Source organism: Leptodactylus fuscus, chromosome 4 (genome assembly GCF_031893055.1).
Source record: "Leptodactylus fuscus isolate aLepFus1 chromosome 4, aLepFus1.hap2, whole genome shotgun sequence".
NCBI lineage: Eukaryota > Metazoa > Chordata > Amphibia > Anura > Leptodactylidae > Leptodactylus > Leptodactylus fuscus.
In genome coordinates, this window is record NC_134268.1 from 110,180,941 (window position 1) to 110,207,756 (window position 26,816).

Below are 26,816 nucleotides of genomic sequence, written 5' to 3' on the forward strand. Positions count from 1 at the left end.
ATGAGAATGTGAACTTTGTGACTATGAGACAGGGATAGCTGTACAGGCAGGGATAGCTAGGGATAACCTTTATTTAGGGGGGAATGTTATTAAAAATAACTTTTTGGGGCTCTATCGGGTGTGTAATTGTGATTTTTGTGAGATAAACTTTTTCCCATAGGGATGCATTGGCCAGCGCTGATTGGCCGAATTCCGTACTCTGGCCAATCAGTGCTGGCCAATGCATTCTATTAGCTTGATGAAGCAGAGTGTGCACAAGGGTTCAAGCGCACCCTCGGCTCTGATGTAGCAGAGCCGAGGCTGCACAAGGGTTCAAGCGCACCCTCGGCTTTGATGTAGGAGAGCCGAGGGTGCACTTGAACCCTTGTGCACCCTCGGCTCTGCTACATCAGAGCCGAGGGTGCGCTTGAACCCTTGTGCACACTCTGCTTCATCAAGCTAATAGAATGCATTGGCCAGCGCTGATTGGCCAATGCCTTCTATTAGCCCGATGAAGTAGAGCTGAATGTGTGTGCTAAGCACACACATTCAGCTCTACTTCATCGGGCTAATAGAATGCATTGGCCAGCGCTGATTGGCCAGAGTACGGAATTCGGCCAATCAGCGCTGGCTCTGCTGGAGGAGGCGGAGTCTAAGATCGCTCCACACCAGTCTCCATTCAGGTCCGACCTTAGACTCCGCCTCCTCCAGCAGAGCCAGCGCTGATTGGCCGAATTCCGTACTCTGGCCAATCAGCACTGGCTAATGCATTGTATTGGCGTGATGAAGCAGTGCTGAATGTGTGTGCTTAGCACACACATTCAGCTCTACTTCATCGGGCTAATAGAATGCATTGGCCAATCAGCGCTGGCCAATGCATTCTATTAGCGTGAACTGAGTTTGCACAGGGGTTCTAGTGCACCCTTGGCTCTGGTACATCAGATTGCTACATCTGATGTAGCAGTGCCGAGTGTGCATCAGATGTGTAGTTGAGCAAAACTGACTCAGCACTGCTAAGTCTCTGCATTAGCATAGGAATGCATTGGCCAGCCTTCGGCCAATCAGCGCTGGCTCTGCCGGAGGAGGCGGAGTCTAAGGTCGGACCTGAATGGAGACTGGTGTGGAGCGATCTTAGACTCCGCCTCCTCCAGCAGAGCCAGCGCTGATTGGTCGAGTTCCGTACTCTGGCCAATCAGCACTGGCCAATGCATTTCTATGGGGAAAAGTTAGCTTGCGAAAATCGCAAACTGACAGGGATTTCCATGAAATAAAGTGACTTTTATGCCCCCAGACATGCTTCCCCTGCTGTCCCAGTGTCATTCCAGGGTGTTGGTATCATTTCCTGGGGTGTCATAGTGGACTTGGTGACCCTCCAGACACGAATTTGGGTTTCCCCCTTAACGAGCTTATGTTCCCCATAGACTATAATGGGGTTCGAAACCCATTCGAACACTCGAACAGTGAGCGGCTGTTCGAATCGAATTTCGAACCTCGAACATTTTAGTGTTCGCTCATCTCTACTCTCTGACACTGAAAGGTCATTGACCCATTTGTGATGGCCATAAATGGACTAATTGAAACCAGTCTATACAAGTTGTAATCCACTTATGGATGTCCCTGGCGGAGATAGATCATGTGATCTCTGTTCTAGGTAAACTGTGCAAAGGATTTCTAAGAGATGACAGCCAGAATATCTCAAAGAAAATAAATGTATACCTCTCTATCAGCTTGGGTGCACGAGGGATCAATTTTATCAGGATCTGCTCATACAAAAGACAAACTGTAACAAATGAAAATCCTTTACAGTTAAGGAAAAGAAGACTTCTACACTGATAGCCATGGTGTTTCTTTACTGTAAGAGGCATAAGGCCATGAAACTCTCTGTCAAAGAAGTTGTTATAAAGAATTCACTAGGATTATTTTCCCCTAAAATTAGAAAAATTGACTTCTGCAGTTTTGCCTTCTAGTGGATCAACATTACAAAATAACAGGCTAAAGTGAATGTACATACTTCTTTTTTCAGAATGCTAAACTATGTTTGTGTGTAAGTTTAGCTCATAGTATCTGTCTTCTCATTGTGTACAAACACAGAAGAATACACCATGTAATAGCCTTTTGCTTTGGAACAGGGGTGCTAGATAGATATTCTTCCTAGAGGTGAGAAGTAGGAATGTAGTAATACCAGGGGAACTGCAATGAAGACAGAGAACAGCAGCAATGGCCCTGATGCAGGAGGAGGAATCCCGGGTGTTGTAGATAAGCTATGTGTCTATTTCTCCTGTAGTAACTAATATTGTTCATCTGTCACTTCAGTCTAAGTCACTGAATCATTTATAGCCTCAGAGATTTATTTTATATTGTATTTTTATATACAGCTACAGCAACGCTATCCCTGAATTCCTCAATGTATTTAATACTGAATGAAATGCATATTTAACACAACAAGGTTCCAGAAGGCTACCAAATTAGTTCCTATAATTTATAAATGGCATCACAAATATTTACTCACTCTATTCGACTGACCTCAGCTGCCTCTATTATATACACAGCTGTTAGCATGTAGGTCACAAGGAGCATACACTTTTCTAACTCTCACGTGCTACCTTTAGGCTAAGGCTCCATGGGACACATCACGGTTCTTCCCACAGCGCTTTAAACAGAAAGTTCACAGAGTTTTTCTCCACGGACTTTCTGTTACCATTATATCTACGGGGAAGCCGCCGGCATTTCCATAGATATAATTAACATGCTGCGATTTCTAAAACTGCACTGGTACACGCTGCAGTTTAAACACAAAGTGGGCATGGGATTTGCATGAATCCCATCCACTTTGCAGTTACTGTTAAACACTGTTACAGTTACTGTTAAACACCTTTTGCAGGCCATGGGGCCTTAATCTGCTTTCCCTTTCCATGATGCTGACAGATGGATCAATAAATCACAGCACCTCCACAGCATGATACTACTTCTATCATGTTCCACTGTTGGCATGTTATTGAGCAGATAGTTAGCAGTGCCTGATTTCCTACAGCATGATGCTTAGAACTGTGGTATAAAAGTCCATTCTTGGTTTCATCAGACCAGAGAATCTTGTTTCTCACAGTCTGAGAGCCCTTTAGGCATTTTTTGCAAACCACATGTGGACTTCCATGTATTTTTCTTACCAAGGAGTGGCCTTTTCTGGACAGTCTGCAATAAAGCCTAGATTGGTGGAGTGATGGATGACCTCCTGGAGTCTGTCCCGTTTTCACAAAGGCTCTTTGACTTCTGTTTAAGAATTCTGGGGGCTTCAGTGCAGCAAGAATTTTTTGTATCCTTCTCCAGATCTGTGCCTCCCATAATCCTATCTCAGAGCTCTACAAGTAGTTCTTTAGTCCTCTTGACGTGGAATTTGCTCTGCATTGTCAGCTTGGAGACCTTATATAAACAGGTGTGTGCCTTATCAAGTCAAGTCCAATGAACTGAATTTACCACAGGTGGGCTGAAAACTTATGTGCATGCAAAACCTTAGTCTCTTTTCTACTTTGATAAATGACATATTGCAACTTATATTTTAACACATTAATCACAAATGTGATCATTACACACACACACACACACACACACGCACACAACACACATTATATATATATATATATATATATATATATATATATATATATATATATATAGTACAAATATATAGATTTGCTCATAAACATTGAAATTGCAACACTCATTGGAGTTATGGAAATCACAGGATTGATATACATGTTAATGATATGCAAATACTAAAAAAGGGAAAAATTATGAAAACATCTTGAAGCTCTACTTCATCGGGCTAATAGAATGCATTGGCCAATCAGCGCTGGCCAATGCATTCTATTAGTGTGAGCTGAGTTTGCACAGGGGTTCTAGTGCACCCTCGGCTCTGCTACATCAGATGTACATCATCTGATGTAGCAGAGCCGAGTGTGCATCAGATGTGTAGTTGAGCAGAACTGGCTCAGCACTGCTAAGTCTCTGCATTCGCATAGGAATGCATTGGCCAGCCTTCGGCCAATCAGCGCTGGCTCTGCCGGAGGAGGCGGAGTCTAAGGTCGGACCTGAATGGAGACTGGTGTGGAGCGATCTTAGACTCCGCCTCCTCCAGCAGAGCCAGCGCTGATTGGTCGAATTCCGTACTCTGGCCAATCAGCACTGGCCAATGCATTTCTATGGGGAAAAGTTAGCTTGCGAAAATCGCAAACTGACAGGGATTTCCATGAAATAAAGTGACTTTTATGCCCCCAGACATGCTTCCCCTGCTGTCCCAGTGTCATTCCAGGGTGTTGGTATCATTTCCTGGGGTGTGATAGTGGACTTGGTGACCCTCCAGACACGGATTTGGGTTTCCCCCTTAACGAGTATATGTTCCCCATAGACTATAATAGGGTTCAAAACCCATTCGAACACTCGAACAGTGAGCGGCTGTTCGAATCGAATTTCGAACCTCGAACATTTTAGTGTTCGCTCATCTCTATTTATTATGTATCAAGTATGAATGACATGCACAGAAAGACCCACACTTTGGGAAACACGGTGGCTCAGTGGATAGCACTGTAGTCTTCCAGCACTGGAGTCCTGAGTTTGAATTATGCCAAGGACAACATCCGCAAGGAGTTTGTATGTTCTCCCCATGTTTGCGTGGGTTTCCCTTTATGGGGCTCACAATCTACATTTAAAAAAAATATCCACACTTACACCCCTGGGAAATCTCCCAAGGAGGTTGTTAACAATTGTCTGAAGAATGTTAAGCCATGATGAATAGAGATGAGCGAGTAGTACTCGATCGAGTAGGTATTCGATCAAATACTACGGTATTCTAAATACTCGCACTCGATCAAGTACCACTCGCTATTCGAATGTAAAAGTTCGATGCCGAACCAGCATTGATTGCCCGAATGCTATACAGTCGGCCAATCAACGCTGGTTCTTCTCCTACCTTTAGAAGTCTTCTCCGTGCAGCTTCCCCGCGGCGTCTTCCGGCTCTTCATTCACTCTGCCAGGCATCGGTCCTGGGCAGAGCCGACTGCGCATGTCCGCTTTTAGTGTGGGCATGCACAGTCGGCTCTGCCCAGGCCCGATGCCTGGCAGAGTGAATTCAGAGCCGAAAGATGCCGCGGGGACGCTGCAAGGAGAAGACTTCTCGGAGAATCCAGCCCGACCCTCACTCGTGGACTTGGTAACTGTAATTTGATCGAATGTTGCCTACCCCTGAAACGAGCATTTTCCCCCCATAGACTATAATAGGGTTTGATATTCGATTCGAGTAGTCGAATATTGAGGGGCTACTCGAAACAAATATCGAACCTCGAACATTTTACTGTTTGCTCATCTCTAATGATGAATGCACTTGGCCATGCAAATCAACAAGAATAACTGCTGGTAGCTCCATTTCCAAATGCCAACCAATGAAGTTCCAGATGTGTTTGATGGGAGACAGGTCTAGAGGCAGTGCATCGCCATGGTAGAATGTTTAGTCCACACAGATTGATTACAATAGCACAAACAACATGTGGCCTAGCATTGTGTTGTCGAAATATGTCTCCTGGGACACTTTAGAGAAATGTCCATAGCACTGGTTCCACAACAAAATATATATGCTAATGTGCTGTTAGTGTAACTGAAATGAACCCTAGTGGAGTCCAGCTACCATACATTATGACATCCCACACCATAATCCTGAGTGGAAGACTGGTGTGATGTTCCCTTATGAAGACTTCTTTATGATGCTGCCCTCATGGTCATTAAATTAATCTCCGGCTAGCATTGTATTGTGTCAGAAACAAAAGTGGTAGTCACAGCTGAACATAGACCTCCATTCCAGCCTCCATTGTTGCACCATATTAGCCTTTAAGGGCAGTGGTGTAAGGTCAATTGAACACCTGTACATGAATGTCTGGCTTTTAACCTAATGTCACACAAACACCTTCTTCTGGTTAGTGCCACCCTAAGCTTGGGATGGGCAATCCAATGTCACCTGCAATACAGAATGTATTTGTACCATATACTAAACTTCCACATGCTGCAACCCAGATGGAGGAGACCGGAGGATGGGAGTTGTCTTGTCTTTCTTAATATTGCAATTTCAGTTTGTACTGTAAAAATAATGGAGTCCAAACATTACTGTTTAAAGGCATTTAAAAATGTTTTTTTTTTTCTAATATTTTTAAAAGCCCTAATACATAGTTAACCCTCCTCCACCAGCCTTACATTGACTACAGCAATGATGTGCTCTCAATAACTGACCACAGCAGTCAATCATTGGATGCACGAGTAACTCGTCGTCCATAGTGACTAGAGATGAGCGAGTAGTATTCGAACAAATACTACGATATTCGAAATACTCATACTCATTCGAATACTATCGCTATTTGCAGTAAAGATTTGATTCAGAACCAGCGTTGATTTGCCGAATGGTATACACTGTATAGCATTCAGCAAATCAACGCTGGTTCTGCAGCAGGCTCGTCTTTGCTAGTCGGGAGAGCTGGCAGCTTGCGGTTATGCGGGAGCTGACTTTTTCTCATAGGAATGCATTAACCAGCATTGATTGGCCGAATGCTATACAGTGTACAGCATTCGGCCAATCAACACTGGTTCTGCTGGAGGTGGAGTCTAATATCGGACCACAATGGAGACTGCTGTGGTCCGATCTTAGACTCCGCCTCCTCACAGATGAACCAGCGTTGATTGGCCGCATGCTGTACACTGTATAGCATTCAGCCAATCAACACTGGTCAATGCATTCCTATGAGTAAAAGTCAGCTCCCACATAAACGCAAGCTGCTAGCTCTCCCGACTAGCAAGGACAATCCTGCTGCAGAACCAGCAGTGATCTGCCGAATGCTATACAGTGTATAGCATTCGGCCAATAAATGCTGGTTCTGCAGGATGAGTAAGGGCCGGTTCACATTAGCGCTTGCCTCCCATCCGGAAGGACCCCCTCCCCCTGAACGGAATATCAGAGCAACTGCAAGCGCTGTGCAGTTAAAGTGCACGGACCCCATAGACTATAATGGGGTCCATGCGCTTTAACTGCACAGTGCTCCTCCTACACATTCTCCTCCTGCTACTTGTCCACGAGGACTTGGTGACTCTCCATGAAACAAGCATTTTTTCCCATAGACTATAATGGGATTCAATATTTGATCGAGTAGTCGAATATTGAGGCTCTACTCGAAACGAATCTTGAATATTTCTCTACTCGCTCATCTCTAATAGTGACATCACAGCTGCAGCTACTGACTGGCTTCCATGGTCATATATCAAATATGACATTATTTCTGCAGCCAGTGAGGGAGCACAGGGCCGTCAGTGTGGGGCAAACAGGACATATAATGCTCTTTATACACACAAAACAAAACAATATATTATCTAAAACAATAACAATACGGTATTTATCTGTAACATAGCTTGGTAAATGTATTTATCTCATGTTGATTTATGTCTCTATATAAACTAATTTCCAGAAAATGATTATTATTTACATTAATGCCTGTCTGCACTTACTTACTTACTGATCAATTTTCACTCATAGAATGAATTATATATTCGCATCTGAATGAAATGCGCAATTATTCTAAAAACTAGAGAAATAGTTCCAGTTTGGTGATAAGACAAGTAACAGCAGTTCAGCACATCTTAAATACGGCTCCAAATGATGGTTTTCTGATTGCAGTTTCATTAGCATATTTAATACTGGGTTTGTAGCTCCTTTCTTTATAACAGATGGAATGTTTCATCTCTGCCAACAAATCTAAAAACAGCTTTGCAGTCATCTAAGGGCTGAAAGATGTCAAATTGATCAAGCTGGTCCAAAGTGCTAGTAAATGCAGAATGCCTAGGTCTCCTTATGCAAATGTTCGTCTGCAGTTCTTGCAGTATGACGCTGGAATGTCATTTTCCTGGTGATGAAGAAGTTACAGAAATGTTTTTAGCATTCTGCGTTGTAGCTGAAAGCTGATTAACTGGGGCTCGATCCAGTCTGTTACAAAGTAGTCTTTAAGAAACCCCTCCTCTGTGTTGCAACCCACCCTATTCATTTGCAAATCATGCTGTGTGCAGCCAAGATTTCACTCAGGCTATCTCTCCTCCTTCCCTAGCTATTAGCTTCCATGCTGCACATATCCAGCTTTTCTATCAGCAGCACAATCTCTTCATATCTGAGCCTTGTTTATTAATCACAAGCTCTGAAAGGAAACCAATCAGACAGTCTATTTGACTGCAATCCCTCTCTTGTCAGAGCTAAAATAATAGTGGAAGAGGCATTGTAGATAAGAGCAGATTTAGCACAGAAGTTACTGTACAGCACGGTGGAGAATGTAATGACTGTGACCTGTCGGACTTAGATTGATGGGCTTAATGCTGACTTTCTACTGAGGTAAGTGTCTAACACGCTGCTGTGTATGTATATCTACTTACAATATCTATACTCTGCTTGCTGTGAAATAATTTCCAATTTCATTTGCTATATATAAACTCCATCATATTTCTTCTTCGTACCTTGTACCTGGTTTAGAACATACTTTTTACCATGATATCTTTAATTGTACCTGATATTAAATTTCTAAAGTCCTGAACAGCGAACAGCTAAGGGCTGGTAGAATACAGCTTTACAAGACCGCTCTTGTATTAAACTTACTGTATTTACCAGATGTTACACTATAGTGCTTTGACCTTCCCCGTGATATTAATCAACCGTAATCCTGCCACAAAGCAAAAAAACATGTGAAACTGACATTAAGAAATGAAATGATTCAGCAATTACATGATAAATTGTTTTGTCTTGCCAGCGATATATAAGAGAATTGGTGTAATTGCATATTTCTTGTTACCTTGAAGGTCCCAAACATGAAATGATGAATACCAGCTGTAAAGAAATCAATATATACTGAGATTGGAAGGAAATGTTGCACTTTATTTATTTATTTTCCTTAAACAGACATATACACTCGGGTGGATTGGGAAATACATACTAGTCCATCAAGTCACTTTGTAGTCGATACACAAGAGTTTATATTTATTTCAATACATATCATTGTGTCAAATATAAAGTTGTGTTTTTGTATGAAATTTATTTTAAAAAAGGACAAATGAATAGATATTTTGATAGCTCCCACCCATTACTTTGGATCCCAAGAAGCAGTCCAGTTAATAGTGACTCATGCAAACTAATAAACTGTTTGTCACTTATGTCACTTGTCCTATTACTTTCAATCAGATGCACAAAAAAACACGTAATTTAAAGGTTAGATACTATGTCAGCACTTATACATTGGACTGAAGGTAAACCTACTGTATTATTAAGTTCTCATGCTGCATAGGTTTTAAAGAATTTTTTCATAATATAAAATAAGATAATCCTTTATTATATTGTAAGTATTGGTGCTTTATGTACATTTCACGATGTGATAAAAGTATACAGAAATAAACATAGTGAAGATACAGTTGAGGGTCGGAAATGTCATTCTATAGAAATCAACTTACATTGGTTATAAATGAAATAATAGAAATGAGTAATCATTCTGTCAGTACCTCCATTTTGTTCTTGAACTAGGATAACAGTTTGCAAGCACAATAGTTAAATCAAGGCCAGATAGAGATTTAACACAATTATGGAAAGGTCTGATCTCGACTAAAATGACAGAAAAATGTATCTTACCCAAGGTTGCAGTTAAATAGTACATGTACAGAAAGCATAGGATTTCACCCACTTGGCATTCTGTTGCGTTCAATGATAAAAGCTTTGCATGTTTTACATGTTTATTAAGTGGTGTAAAACATTCTCAAGAGAAAACAGTATTAGTATGATTAAATGCATAAACAGATTGCTTATTCTCATTCCAACCCAACTTTAATCTTCATGTAAGCAGCAGACGACTATCCTGAAAATCTCCCTTGTCATGTATTCCAATCGACATGCAAGTATATCTGTGTAAGGTATGATAAGCCATTATATTTATGTCATTAGTACTTCTTTCTTAGGTCTAGGGACTATAAACTTTAATGATTCTACATGTGCACTATATATATATATATATATATATATATATATATATATATATATATATATTTTTTTTTTATTTTATTTTATTTAATTCAATGATATCCTGTTTTTAAATGGTATTATCAATATTACTGATGCCATGTACCTAGTTATAATCAGGTGTCCTCCCTTACCCGTCCACTTGGCTGAACATGTCCAGCTATATGTATCACAAGTTAGGACCAGTCTAAAAAGTGTGATTAGCTAACCTCGCCCACAAATATGTATCCTTGGGTGCATGGTGACTTAAGACAGTCAATTCAAATCAAAAATACTGAGAGATCCAGCTCTCCAAAAATCGCTTTATTTATAAGTAAAAAAATGCTTTGTTAATCACATAAAGGGACCCAGCATTGTGGGCATATTTTGGGTAGTTGAACCCTTATTCCCCACATTGCCGAATAAGAGTTTAACTATCCATAACGTGTTCATATTGCTCCATTCTTTTACGTGACTAGCAAAGCTGTTTTTCGAAGAGATGTCTGGTTCAGCTGTTCTTTTACACACAACATGGTGTGGTGACAAGTTATCACAAAGTGATATCCTAACTATCCTATTTGTGTACATGTCTGACCACCCAGGGGTAGAGGGGGAATTGCAGCCTTTCAAGGCTTTTGTAAGCATGTCATAATATTTTGTTGAATTGCTTTCAAGACAAATTGAACTCCTTAGCCCCTTTGGAGATCAGTTAAGTGTGATCACATACATATGAACAGTTTGATACTGAACTTCAGAAGCCACAATAACTGTAGCCAACTTATTTGTGTGCTACTCTCTGGATTTAAAAAGAAAAGTTATATCAATTATGTTCCTCTCTATTTACAAGGAGTATACAGAGGTAGCCTATTATACACCTCGGGGGATATTGTCACTCCTTAGGGAGAGACCACCATATAGGTGTGTGGAGACTTGTTAAGCCTTTAGCACTCCACTTTGCAAGGAACTATGGGAAGAATATGCAAATCCGCCTTCCATGATGTAATTAGGAAGACATTTGCTGCCTCATTGTTGCAAACCAATAGAGAGAGCTCACTGGAATGTGCAAGCCTGTCTTAAGACAGGATTCCAGTGAAATAACCCAATAATGGCTGCTCCCTTTAGCCTCATGCCCGACCTTCCAAGAGGCCTTTGTTTAGCAATGACGCTGGGATTATTACCAGGTTATAGTCTCTCAATCGAGGACAGCTGTTTCGATCTGGTTGGATCTCATCAGCCCGATGTAGAGAGGACTATAACCTGGTAGAGGTGAGAGGCTTAGACAGGGTTCGGGGGATATTGTCACTCCTTAGGGAGAGACCACCATATAGGTGTGTGGAGACTTGTTAAGCCTTTAGCACTCCACTTTGCAAGGAACTATGGGAAGAATATGCAAATCCGCCTTCCATCTAAGCCTCTCACCTCTACCAGGTTATAGTCCTCTCTACATCGGGCTGATGAGATCCAACCAGATCGAAACAGCTGTCCTCGATTGAGAGACTATAACCTGGTAATAATCCCAGCGTCATTGCTAAACAAAGGCCTCTTGGAAGGTCGGGCATGAGGCTAAAGGGAGCAGCCATTATTGGGTTATTTCACTGGAATCCTGTCTTAAGACAGGCTTGCACATTCCAGTGAGCGCCCTCTATTGGTTTGCAACAATGAGGCAGCAAATGTCTTCCTAATTACATCATGGAAGGCGGATTTGCATATTCTTCCCATAGTTCCTTGCAAAGTGGAGTGCTAAAGGCTTAACAAGTCTCCACACACCTATATGGTGGTCTCTCCCTAAGGAGTGACAATATCCCCCGAACCCTGTCTAAGCCTCTCACCTCTACCAGGTTATAGTCCTCTCTACATCGGGCTGATGAGATCCAACCGGATCGAAACAGCTGTCCTCGATTGAGAGATTATAACCTGGTAATAATCCCAGCGTCATTGCTAAACAAAGGCCTCTTGGAAGGTCGGGCATGAGGCTAAAGGGAGCAGCCATTATTGGGTTATTTCACTGGAATCCTGTCTTAAGACAGGCTTGCACATTCCAGTGAGCGCCCTCTATTGGTTTGCAACATTGAGGCAGCAAATGTCTTCCTAATTACATCATGGAAGGTGGATTTGCATATTCTTCCCATATTATACACCTGTCATCCAAGAGACAACAATACTGATTTTTCCAAAAGCTGTCTTGGAGAATAAGATGTTAACTAGTTCTGTGATTAGAAGAATAGCATTGTATATCTTTTCTAATCCATCTTCTTGACTGGACATATTCAGATAAGTTTTTTTTGTTTTTGATTCTTCAATTGAAGATGTTTTTCATTTTACAAGGGAGAAAAGAATAAGCAAGAGAACAATCCTGATGCAGCAGGGGGATTAAAGAATCAGCTATTGAGAATTGCTCAAGTGCATACAATTACTTGTAAAATAATATTGCAGTAGGTACCCTGGCAAATACTATAGTTTAGATAACAAAAATGGGTTCAGGTCGATAAAACATAATAGAGTATTAAAAGTAAGAAACGGGATATCATCTTGGAAATGGTGATGATAAGGAAGGTAGTAAAATCAGGGAACATATTGAGATATATGTAAGCAGCTTTTCTAAATACAACATGGTTTTGTGACAAGTTATCATAGAATGATACGTTAACTATTTTATATGAGACTATCTGCTAACATGCATTGGTGTGTGTGAATTGCATCCTGTTAAGGATTGTATTAATATGTTATAATATTACATTGAATTGTTTTAATGAGTGTCTCCAAACTGGAAATAATTCATGTGTGGACTCATCTGTACCTGTGTGGTTTGGGATACTGTTCACTGAAGGCAACCTATTGTCTTGATTTATCTCGGCAACCTACCATTCATTTAGGCTGCTATGTGTACTAGTTATGTGGCTATTATACGGCTATAAGTTAACAATCCATGTCCTACTCCTATAATGGAAAAATGCCACTGTCCATGCCCTGTATTTAACATTTATTTGCTTCTATGTGCGGAGTTTATAGAATCAGATGAATGATGAAGAAAAGCCTTAACTTTTTTAGATTTTGATATGTGACTGAATGGTAAATTGCTGTATATATTTCTACTAACTGAAACATTGATTTGTCAGTATTTAGAGTAGTAGCTCAATATACTTAGAAATATTATAAGTGAAATCTCAAGCACATAGCGGCTAATAACAATAGCACATCTGTAGATGTGAAGGAAGGTTTCTATACTAATTATATTTGCCCTGCTCATTAGATTACTAGAAATCTATGCCAGTATATAATTACTACATGCCATTCACCATTCCCAGCTAATATTCATCTAAAATAAAGTAATTCAATGGAACCCTTTATGACATTGTAGAATAAAACATCATGTTTGGAAAAGAGATCAATTCAATTTATTTAGCTAATGAAAAAAGAAATGAAATCAGAAGAAAAAAGTTTGTGAAATTGAAGTATTTATAGACACAGTACTGTCTTAGGATGTTGACAGTGATGGTGGTAAAACCAAACTTCACTAAATTATTCAAATGGTATGCATGTATGATGGATGTACAAGACATTAGAGGCATCTGTTTTCATTTTGACGTTGATTAAGCAGATGTATCCAGGCAGATGCTATCATCCATAATTATTTTTTCATCAGTCGCCCAATCCTAAATCCACTGACCTTAATGTAAGATTAAACACAATGCTGTTCTTGCTGATCCCGACTGACTTATGTTTACTTTTAGTACAATTCTCTTGTATATTAACATCAATAGATAATAGTCTATGTAAAGAATTCCATCAGAGAAAGATATGTAACATTATATGTCTAAAATGATAGTAGTATAAAAAGTCTGAATCAGGGTGTACAAAGAAGAGGGCTAAGAACAGAGATATTTATATATACAGTATATACACACACACATATATACACACACACACGCACGCACGCACACACACACGATTTGCATGTAACTAAAGCTAGGCTAAGTATCTATTCAAACGACTATCCAGACCTTTAGGCCTGGACGATAACGCAGCGTTTTGTCCACGGTGGAAACACTGTGATATAAAATTCAGCATTCTACACTACCTGCAAAGTGGATGGGATTCTGGCTAATCCCATCCACACATTGAAGAAGAAAATCTATAACGGAAAAGCTGATCATGTCAATTATACATATGAAAATGATGGTGTTTTCCGTATAGGTATAATAGAGGTAGAAAGTCTGCAGAGGAGAACTCTGCAGACTTTCTGTGAAAAACACTGGGAAAATAACTGTGATGTATTTCCGCTGCAGTTTTTTCAACAGCATTTTTTTGATGGGTCCTGCTACTTGGGGCCTTATTCTTATGGTTGATTTACTTATGGCAGATTTGTTGAAGAAATTTCAGTAACTGGGGTTTGCAATGCTGTGGAAACAACCAAATTTAAATACACTGGCCCAGATTTACTAATAGTTACATAGTTACATAGTAGATGAGGTTGAATAAAGACATTAGACCATCAAGTCCAACCTATAACCCTACAATCCCCTATAGTGTTGATCCAGGGGAAGGCAAGAAACCCCACGAGGCTCGTGCCAATTGCCCTATTTCAGGGGAAAAAATTCCTTCCCGACTCCAATCTGGCAGTCAGTATAAAACCCTGGATCAACGTGTCCTTAAAATCTAGAGTCCATAACCTGTTATATTTTTTCTTCAAGAAAGGCATCCAGGCCCTCTTTGAACTTGTTTAATGAATCCACCATCACCACTTCCTGGGGCAGAGAGTTCCAGAGCCTCGCTGATCTTACTGTGAAGAATCCCCTTCTATGTTTCTGGTGAAACCTTCTCTCCTCCAGACATAGAGAGTGTCCTCTTGTCACGGTCACTGGCCTAGGAGTAAAAATATCCTTAGAAAGTTCTTTGTAATTGTCCCTTCATGTATTTGTACATTGTTATTAGATCTCCCCGTAGACGTCTTTTCTCTAAACTGAATAACCCCAAGTTTGTTAATCTATTGTTGTACTCCAGTCCTGCCATTCCCCTAATCATTTTGGTTGCCCGTCTTTTTTCAAGTTCACTTATATCTTTCTTGTATATCAGGGCCCAAAATTGTGCACAATATTCTAAGTGTGGCCGTACCAGTGATTTGTATAGAGGCATAACTATGTCCTTGTCATGAGAATCTATACTTCTTTGATGCACCCCATAATGGTGTGAGAGAGTTTGAGAGTGTGAGAGTTTGCACGCCGTATATGCTTCCATTGATTCCAATGGGAGTTAGGATCGTATACGCTGCATTATTTTGTGACTGTGATTTTGCGGGCGCAAAATCACGGCCGCAAAATAACGCGGCATATACGATTATTATTATTGTTTATTTATATAGCACCATTAATTCCATGGTGCTTTACATTTGGGGGTTACATACAATACACAAAATATACAGGTACATATCATACTAACAGTGATCGGCTGGCACAGTGGGGTAGAGGGCCCTGCCCGCGAGGGCTTACAGTCTACGATCCTAACTCCCATTGAAACCAATGGGAGTGTATACGGCCCACAAACTCTCACACACCGTATACGTGCCACATCACGCGGCACGTTACTCCGTGTGAACGCACCCTTACTCCGCACTCACATGGTCAGTCAAAAAAATGAACATGTGAATAAACACACTGAAATCAATAAGTTCTCAAGATGTAATGTGATGGTCGTTGCAAAAAACAACACCGTTTTAGCTGTGAATCCAGGCTAGTGTGTTGGCTATATTCACCAGCCTAAACATTATGGTGAGATAGGGAATTCTAGTAGTATAGTTATCTACTGGGAATCCCTGACTGCAATATACTGTCCTGTATATGGGACACTAAAAAAACACCAAATATTTCAAACAGCATCAGAAAATTTGATAAATCTGATGCAGCTTAAGGCTAAGGCCCCACGTAATGGCAACTCATCACGGCCTTTTCTGTAATACTTTTCACAGAAAGTTTCTGCTTCCATTATACCTATAGGGAGCCTGCTGGCATTTCCAAAGGTATAATTGACATGCCAGAACGTTTTTGAAAAATTTAGTGTGTCAAGCTGAGTGTATTTTTCCGCAATATGTGATAGGGTTGAGCGATCGGGATCGGAAAAGATTGGATTCCGATCGGCGATCGAGTAAATTTCACGATCGAGATCGGGATCGAGATCGGTTGGAAAATGATCGGAAATCGGATTTTAAAATCGATCTTGAAATCTCAAGATCGGCTCAACCCTAGTGATTGAGATTTGCTAGAATCTGACCCACTGTACAGAGAATGTAAATACTGTGGATTTTGCATATGCATCACGTGGGACTCTTGCCTAAGAGTAAGTTCACACAAAAGTTTTTTGGACCAGATTTTGACGCAGTGGCCACCTCAGAATCCGGTCCAAAGAACGGTTAGCTGCGGCTGGATGCCAGTGCAGTGCATACAGTGCACTGGCATCCAGTTGTGGCATTCTGCACCGGATTAGACCCAAATGAATGGGCCTAGTCAGGAGGGAGTGTCACAAGGCGGAAGTCCACGGCTGAATCAGCAGCAAAATCTGCCTGAAGAAAGGGCATGTCCGTCTCCCATTGATTTAAATGGGAGGCGTTTTTTTGAGCCAGAGTCTGATGCGGATTCTGCATCAAAATCCGCCCCAAAAGTGAGTGTGTATGGAGAGGTCCTTGAAAACATACAAAAATAGAACATGATCTATATTTTGACAGTACATCATACTGGACCGTCAAAATAACAGTCATGTGAATAGCCTCCATTCACTCGCATTGAATTTAATGCTGTCTTGTGACGTCTGTTATTCACTATCAGCAATAATCTAATCTATCTACTCTAAATCTTAGACACTATTAGTAAATCTTCCCCAATAACTTTTGTAACTTACAGATCTTAATGTATGCAGCTTCCTAATATTAAAAATATTAGCTGGAAAATGTCCACAATACATACTTTGCAATTTTGAAGTTAAGTCTGCAATTATAACATTGTACAGTAAAACACACAGAAAACTTCTGCCAGGTTTTTAGTTTTCTGCAGCATACAGCATAGAGCATGTTGGGATTTCAAACCATGCAACATACCCTAAATTCTACACTGATTTTGTTTTCTGTCACAAGTAAATGAAGATTAACCAATGGTGTTCTATAATTATAAAAATGCTCAAAAAATATCTAAGTGAACAGTAAAAAAAAAAAAAAAATTAGGCTGGGGCCCCACATGGCCGAAATGCCACAGCAAAAGCCATAGCATTTTAAGTTCATACAACGTTTTGGATTGGATTTTGATGCAGAATCTGCCTCAGAATCCGGCTTCAAAAAACGACTCCCATTGACTTCAATGGGAGCCGTTCACTTCTTTCTTCTGCTAGCAATTTTTTTGCTGCTCGCAGAAAAAAGAAGCAAGCTGCTCTTTCTTGCCACAGATTCCGCGGTGGAATCCGTCACAGCGTCTGCGGCGCAACATTCCCTCCTGACTAGGCCCATTCATTTGGGCCTAATATGGAGGGGAATGCCGTGACTGGACCGGATTCTGAGGTGGACTCTGTGTCAAAATTCGTTCCATAAAACCCTGTGCAGACTTTCTGGGGAAATCACTGTGGGAAAGTCAACAATGCGTGTACACTGCGGTTTTTTCCAGCAGTGTTCTGCTGCAGCCCGTTACGTGGGGCGTTAGCTTTAAACTTTAAATCTTAAAAAAAAGTCCAAAACCCTGTCAATTTGTAATAAAGTCTTACATTTTTGTAAGCGTAATCAATATTGCATTTTCTTTTCTCCTATTAACTTACTGAACTCCTCAGTGAATTTATGGGCTTATTTTAGTATAGCATAGAAGCAAAATCAACAGTCAGTGTGAATTACGAAGCACAGTAAATGGGCATGCAGTTTTGTCAGCAAAATGATACCACTTTATAGGATTTAATGGACCAATATATTAATCTAACGCTTTAATGGGTTGCATAAGCATCTGAGGCACACTTTGTTTGTATTGGATGCAAGTATTATTACAAATATTACTGCTGTATGTTTCAAAACCATTACATACAAAAAGGGAAAAACATGCTTGCATATTAAGGTTGGTTCATTGAAATCCTATTTGCTATTTGTAGTATATTTGTGGATGTTCTTTAAATGTCCTATATAAATATTGGTTTCATTACTGCAGAATGCAACATTATATTAAGGAAATACTGCAGCAGACACATACAATTATTCACCCCACCAATGTACATTCCGATGAATTCGGCTGATACATATTCCATATTTCACGGTCTGAATATGATCATGTGAAGTAGGCCAAATCTTTAGTAGGCCACTTACAGTCAGAATAGTCATTTGCATCAATATTGTCATTGATGGCGAACAGGCACCCAACGCACTGTTAAAAAAGCAAATACATTCCTTTCTTTTTTTTCTTTGTTAAATAAAAAAAAAATATTTCAACACACACACACACACACACACACACACACACACACACACACACATATATATATACTAGAGGGAGGACCCGGCTTCGCACGGGTATATTACATTTTATGTTTGTGTACTGGCCCCATAAGAATTGTCCAATTTTGCACTGGTGTATTTTGTATGTGGTTTGTGTGTATGTCCATAAACGTCTTGTGATTATGTGTATCTCATTTTGGATGTCAGTGAAAAACCTGTGATCAGTTGTTATGGATACCTGGAGTAAAGCTGTATCTAATCCTTCCCCGTGTAGTACTGTGTTTAGATGCAAGTGTCTAATCCTACGGCATGTGGTACTGTGTGCAGACGCATGTATCTAATCCTCCCCCGCGTGGTACTGTGTGCGGAGACGCGTATCTAATTCTCTGACTTGTGGTACTGTTTGCAGAGGCATGTATCTAATCCTCCAAAGTGTGGTACTGTGTGCACACACACGTATCTAATTCTCCCCTGTGTGGTATTGTGTGAAGAGGCGCGTATCTAATCCTTCGGCGTATGTAACTATGTGTAGATGCGCGTATCTAATCCTTCGGCGTATGTAACTATGTGTAGATGCGCGTATCTAATCCTTCGGTATGTGGAACGTGTGCAGACGCACGTATCAAATCCTTCAGTGTGTGGAACTGTGTGCAGAAGTGCGTATTTAATCCTCTGGTGTGTGGGACTGTGTGCAGACCCGTGTATCTAATTCTACGGCATGTGGTACTGTGTGTAGACGCGCGTATCTAATCCTATGGCGTGTACAACTGTGTGAAGACACGTGTATCTAATCCTCCCCTTTATGGTATTGTGTGAAAAGGCACGTATCTAATCCTACGGCATGTGGTACTGTGTGCAGACGCGTGTATCTAATCCTATGGCGTGTACAACTGTGTGAAGACATATGTATCTAATCCTCCCCTGTGTGGTATTGTGTGAAGAGGCGCGTATCTAATCCTACGGTGTGTGGAACTGTGTGCAGACGCGTGTATCCAATCCCCCGGCATGTGGTACTGTGTGCAGACGCGCGTATCTAATCCTATGGCATGTGGTACTGTGTCCAGAGGCATGTATCTAATCCTCCAAAGTGTGGTACTGTGTGCACACACACGTATCTAATCCTCCCCTGTGTGGTATTGTGTGAAGAGGCGCGTATCTAATCCTTCGGCGTGTGGAACTATGTGTAGACGCGCGTATCTAATCCTACTGCATGTGGTACTGTGTGCAGACGCGTGTATCTAATCCTATGGCGTGTACAACTGTGTGCAGACGCGCGTATCTAATCCTCTGGAGTGTGGAACTGTGTGTAGACGCGTGTATCTAATCCTAAGGCCTGTGGTACTCTGTGCAGTCGCGTGTATCTAATCCTATGGCGTGTACAAATATGTGCAGATGCGCATATCTAATCCTCTGGAGTGTGGAACTGTGTGTAGACGCCTGTATCTAATCCTTCGGCATGTGGAACCATGTGCAGACACACGTATCAAATCCTTCAGTGTGTGGAACTGTGTGCAGAAGTGCGTATTTAATCCTCTGGTGTGTGGGACTGTGTGCAGATGCGTGTATCTAATCCTATGGTGTGTACAACTGTGTGAAGACACGTGTATCTAATCCTCCCCTGTGTGGTAGTGTGAAGAGGCGCGTATCTAATCCTACGGCATATGGTACTGTGTGCAGACGCGTGTATCTAATCCTATGGCGTGTACAACTGTGTGAAGACACGTGTATCTAATCCTCCCCTGTGTGGTATTGTGTGAAGAGGTGCGTATCTAATCCTACGGCATATGGTACTGTGTGCAGACGCGTGTATCTAATCCTATGGCGTGTACAACTGTGTGAAGACTCGTGTATCTAATCCTCCCCTGTGTGGTATTGTGTGAAGAGGCACGTATCTAATCCTACGGCATGTGGTACTGTGTGCAGACGCGTGTATCTAATCCTCTGGCGTGTACAACTGTGTGAAGACACGTGTATCTAATCCTCCCCTGTGTGGTACTGTGTGCAGACGCGTGTATGTAATCCTATGGCATGTGGTACTCTGTGCAGACGTGCGTATCTAATCCTCTGGAGTGTGGAACTGTGTGTAGACATGTGTAGCTAATCCTATGGCATGTGGTACTCTGTGCAGACGTGCGTATCTAATCCTCTGGAGTGTGGAACTGTGTGTAGACGCCTGTATCTAATCCTTCGGCATGTGGAACCGTGTGCAGCCGCACTTATCTAATCCTTCAGTGTGTGGAACTGTGTGCAGAAGTGCGTATTTAATTCTCTGGTTTGTGGGACTGTGTGCAGACCCATGTATCTAATCCTTTAACATGTGGTACTGTGTGCTGATCTGTGTATCTAATCCTCTGATGCGTGTATCTCAGTTTGGATATCAGTGTTGTATTGTGCATGTGGAGTGACCGTGTGTATTGCAGTTGGAATATGAGTGAAAGACTTGCAGGTTTGTATTGGCTAAGGGGGGGCACTGTGTTTGAAATGCTGTATCTCAGCAACGGTATGTCCGAGCGAGTTGGAGTCTCGTCTTAAACCTTCCTGGATACCTGAAGTGTCTCTGTACCAAATTTGGTGAGGATCGGTCCAGTCGTTTGGTTCGCATTAGAGCACAGACAGACAGACAGACAGACAGAAATTCATTTTTATAATATAGGGAGATATATATATATATATATATATATATATATATATATATATATATATATATATATATATATATATTCTAGCACTCACTAATACAGTAGTTTGATAGTTTTTCAGGTTTTTTTTTTTAATGTAATTTTTTTTTTTTTTTTGTAAAGAAATTCATAGGAGACTGCTCAATAAAAACACTAGTCCCCAAACATAGTACATTTAAAAAAAAAAAAAAAAAAAATCCTGGTCAAAGTGAGGAGTCAGTTTCGTAGCAAAGTGAATGAGATTTTGTTAATGTCATCCATACATTGAGGGAAAATAGACTGCAGAAAAGATACACTTTCAAAAACGTACATTTTTAAGAGGTGCAGCACGATAATTTTAGCTGCGGAATTACAAGGCACTTCCATATACTTTTAATATGTGCAGAAAGAACGCAGAGGAAAATACAGCAAAAATCCAATGAATAATAAAACAAAGAAAAGGACTCAGATAGGTGGCAGGTTGATAATTAAGCCATAGTGTTTTGCCTATTGGCAGGTAAAATAAACAAAATTTCCGACGTTTTAGTTTACAATTCACCTGCACAGTTTAGTTTTGTGTGTATATTATAAACCCCACAGATTGTGGTGAGACAATAGATTCCTGTCAAAGAGCTGGCTACAACATTGCTAAAATAGTCCCCAGCAATGTGACCCGATGTGAGGTGTTTGCAGTACGTCAACATATAGTGACAAAATTATTGCTTTACTAAAGATTCATTCAGTGGCTAAAAATTACTAAAATTATTTACTATGCCCCCTCCACCCCGACATGGTTTCCCAATCTTGGCATCTGAAGGGGTAACAGGCATAAGCACTGTCTGCCAGGACACAGCGATATTTATGAGGTTAGTTGTGATGTCCACCACTGTGTTATGGCTGTGTGGCCACTAAAGTGGATGAGCCGAAAACATGCCTCCCCCAATAGTGCTCTGAATGGTCAATAATGTTGCCAGTCAAGCACTACATCTGGCTCAAAGAGAAAGCACTGTCCCACTTATTGAATTGCCCACTTGGACCATTATCCACTCATAGAATCCCCTGGAAGCTGCTACAATCTATTTGGGACTTAGTTATTGACTGCAAATGATTCAATGTAGTCACATAGTTGAGAAGGAATTTTTTCTATTAACATGGAGCAATTGGCATAAGAATCATGGTTTGTTTGTTTTTTTCCTTCTTCTGGATAAACATTGCAGGGTTATTGGTTGGACTTGATGGACTTGTGTCTTCATCCAACCTCATCTACCATCTAATATGTATAGCAGGCGCAGCACTCCCTTATGCAAAATAAGGACAAGTGAGAACTTATTAATCTAAAATAGTATACAATACAGGTAACAGTGCAATCAAGCGTCCAAAAAATGACATGCTCATATCCACTATCCAAATATTATTATTCTTAACATGAGATGCTATATTATATTATAGGTCCCAAAAGAGCTTTCCCATGAAATAAAGTAATTTAAAATAATAATACATAATGCATATATCAAATAGAGTACTTTTATATCAAAGAGAGTACATATTGGCAGTAAATAGGGGATATGTTGCTATGCTATAACCATTAAGTCCAAAATAGTTGATAAAACAACCGACAATGGAGTCACATTAAAGTAACAAAAATGAATTATTGTCTCTGAGATGAATTCATTGATCCTACATGAGGCGGATTTGTTGTGCAAATGCCCCAAAATTTAAGGGATTAACTTCACCATAATGAATAAAACAGATGTGTCTAGACAGGGTTATATATCATGATTATTGTTGATGGTACTCCAATGTTGGGAAAAACATCTAAGCAGCTTTTGAATTGTCTTGTCTAGCACATTGTGCTATATGCATTACATGTATTATTTGAAAGCTGATGCATTGTCACATTTTGTACTCCTTGCCATCCATGAGATTGCCAAATGTTTTTATTTTAGGTAAACACAAAAAGCACAATTACCACATGGGTGAGATCCTATCATGACTATGTACAAATTATTCTCTAATATTGGGCCTCTACAATATGTAATAATGGGTCTTATAGGCAAGACCACTTTGAGATCAATATCTGCTTGTAATAATGGCCAATATTTGGCAAGTATGTCCAGAATATCTTTATGATGGGCATTTGAAGTGGTAATGTATATAAATGTCTTTTTTGGAAAATATTTTTCTTTATTTATCCCTCTTACAAGATCAGAATGATCAGTCACCCTTCCCTTCCCTTGGCATAGGCTAGTTGTAGAACTTTTTTGGGGAATACTTTGGAACCAGAAAGCGCTTGTACACACCTTCTGAAAGTCTTGTTCATTGGAACAGTTTTGATGGGTTTGTAAATATTATTCTGTAGGAGTTCCTCTCCTTGAAACTGGAAGACTATAACTATACTAATGTATGAAACTATTGGTGGCATTGGCTTTCCAAAAGGCAGCCGCAGAAATGCTGCATTCAAGCTCCAGAATAATATGTAAATATTGAAAGGCATTGGTGGTCATGTGGATTTATGAAATAAATGCATATGTCATTGCTGTTTAGTACAAGATACATATATAAGGACTTATCTTCTTTCAAGAGGATTAGAATTATACATGACTAGTGTGGAGGAATAAATCATCAATGAAAACATTAAAGTGATCCCACCAACCATAAAAAAGTTAGCGTAAGTTGGCTTACAAACAGTGTCCATGATGGTACATTTCATCTCATAATAAAAAGTACCATTAACCAAAAAATAATTGTAGGTTGGAAAAAAAACATAAAACAACTATTACAAATTCATTATACAATTTGAAAAGTTTACTTATCCTTTGGACTAGTCTCCAAGAAGTGCTGAACTGCTTCAATTCCCATCTCATGGGTGATATCGGTATATAAAGATTCAACATCTAAACTTGCAACAAAAGTATTAGGTGAAACATGGATTCCATGGAGAGTGGTAACACCATCCACCATTCTGCTAACAGAAAAAGGAACCCATTGATGTCAATGGTAGGCTTTTTTTCAGCTCTCAAATTCCACAGCAAATTCCTCACCATTTTCCTCCATGTGAAAGGACCCTTAGTGTTTCTAATGTAGGATGGTGTTCTTGGAACAAAAGGAACTTAAATTTGATCGACATAAATACTAGTGTTAAATTATGTCAATGCCAGAATAAGCAGGTAGACAAATAACCAGAAAACAAGCCAGGGGTCAGGAAAGCAATTTAATACACACTATCAGATTCAAAGCCAACCTAAAGAACTAAATTAGCTGGCAACCTTGGTCAAGAGGGAGGGGTCTTATAAATGCCTCCTCAGCTGCTAATTGGACAAGCCCAGGAAACTTTTGAAACTGCAGAAGCTTCCCAGATTGATATAATAACCTTAAAAGTATAGCAGCTGAATTGAAAATCCTGACAATTTGTATATCCACTCTTACAGCAACTAAAGACTGATCACAAGTGTAGAGTAGGGTTGAGCGATCGGGATCGGAAAAGATCAGATTCCGATCGGTGATCGAGTAAATTTCACCATCGGGATTGGAATTCTGACCCGATCTTTTCCAGCGGGATCAAGGTTGGAGATTATTTCAAGATTGGCTCAACCCTCAAGTGACTTTTCCCATAGAGAAGCATTGACTAGGGTTGAGGATCGGGATCGTAAACGATCGGATCCCGATCGGCAATTGAGCAAATTTCACGATCGTGATCGGCTGGAAAATGATCGGAAATCGGATATTGAAATCGATCCTGAACTCTCAAGATCGGCTCAACTCTAGTTCCCTTGGTTCCCTTTGACCGAAGTATCAGAGGGGTTAATACTCGCGTTTAGTTACCTGATCACTATGTACAACAAATACATGGTGGGCATATTTTAAGAACCAACATCTTCCATAATAGTATGGCAGATATCAGGAAAAAGTATGTTACAGTGGACATCCACACCATATGGCAGTAGCTCAACTGCTGAGCGGGTCCATATGCATTATCTACTATATTATCAGTTTGTGGCCTGATGTAATAGTACGTCATGAGGTGGCACCTAGTTAAATTAAAAGGATTCATGTAATGTGGTGAACATGAACAGTATATACAATAAAAAATTAACATGTCCCATGTTCTCAATGGCTTTCAATAGCTTTTGTGTTAAAGACTTCTACATACAGTTTGTACATTTCACAAGTTCATATAAACCAAACCAAAAATAAAAAATTTACAAAATGACTAAAAATCATGTTGTATAATTTCTTATGGGTATTAAAGATTGCCTAAACACACTGACATACAACATAAGATACATCATTTAACGCTGTGACTAACATCATTCTAATGGAATACTTCATTACCTTGCACACAGCAGACTCTTTCTTTACAAGTTACAAGGAGATAACACAATGTTATGCATCAGTTATTAACTGTCACAGAAAAAAAATGGATTCATTTTATTGATCTTTCTTTTTTGACCCAACCCACTGATTCATTTTTAAAGGGTCTATTGATTTTTATTGGGTCCATGCATTCATGAAAATGGGCAAACATAAAGCATGTCAGTTTTATGATCAGTACTATATCACCGCCACACTGTCTGATTGACAAGTTTCCCATATCAGCCATTTTAGCTTTAGAAATGTACTTTTCAGACAAGAAGAAGAAGTCTTCAGATAATCCTCCCAGAGCTTGGTCTAGAAAGCAGAACCATGGGAGCAACAAACTTCCAATACTGTAATACTGCGGTGATCCATATAAAAAGCATATAAAAGGATTTCTACTGCTAAGTCTCACCTTGTGAGCCTAGTCTGTGCAACTGTTTTATACTAGTAAAGCACTGAGAGGTTTTTCTTAGATTCCCAGTTTTGGGCGTTTTTATTGTTTCCAGATCAGTCGCTGCCCTCTTCTCTCCTTAACTGCACTTGAAATCTTATGCAAGTGCAGTTAAGGACACACCACAGGGGAAATCAGGCAAATCTATCCAAAGTTCTGTATTCTTAAATATATATATATATATATATATATATATATATATATATATATATATATATATATATATATATATATATATATATATATTTATATTTTGCTATTTTTTGTATCTATTTATTTATATTTCATTATGTTTTGTATTTTGATGAATGGATCTTTTTGTTTTTAAGGCTTCTTTCACACAGAGTAACGCTCCACTCATTCTGACATGTAAACACATGTCAGAGTGAGCACAATAAAACAGAATCCCATTGACTTCTGACACTGATATGCGCGTATCACATTGAAAGCAATAGGTAAAAAAGCCTCCCATTGAGTTCAATGGGTAGCGCACGTAACACCGAACCCACTGAAGTCAATGGGATTTTATTTTACTGTGCTCACTCTGACACATGTTTACGTGTTAGAATGAGCGGAGCGTTACTCCATATGAAAGCAGCCTACTATGGATTCTCTTTAATTATGTTGGAGTATGTGAATTTGATCACTGAATATACTTCATGCCACTAGTGCTGTGTGTATCCAATTGTTGAATATACTTTAAGCCACTAGCGCTGTGTTGCTATTATATCCGAGTCTGTGTTATAGTTTAGTGATCTACCGACATGATCACATGTGCGCGCTTATTTGCATATTATCAGATCTGCTCCGGCCAGTGTGCTGACACCCTGGATCTTTATTTAATTTGGTCCTGTGAACACAGTGACGTCGTCGGGT

General features: G+C 40.0%; 1 protein-coding gene across 1 annotated transcript in view; it reads left to right on the forward strand.

The window, feature by feature from the left end:
- The first annotated feature begins 8,074 nt into the window (after positions 1-8,074).
- LOC142200510 (cadherin-9-like) overlaps positions 8,075-26,816 on the forward strand; it is a 180,514-nt gene continuing 161,772 nt past the window's right edge. The window contains exon 1 of the mRNA XM_075270934.1: positions 8,075-8,383. The gene's annotated coding sequence lies outside the window, so the exon portion shown is untranslated. The remainder of the gene's footprint in view (positions 8,384-26,816) is intronic.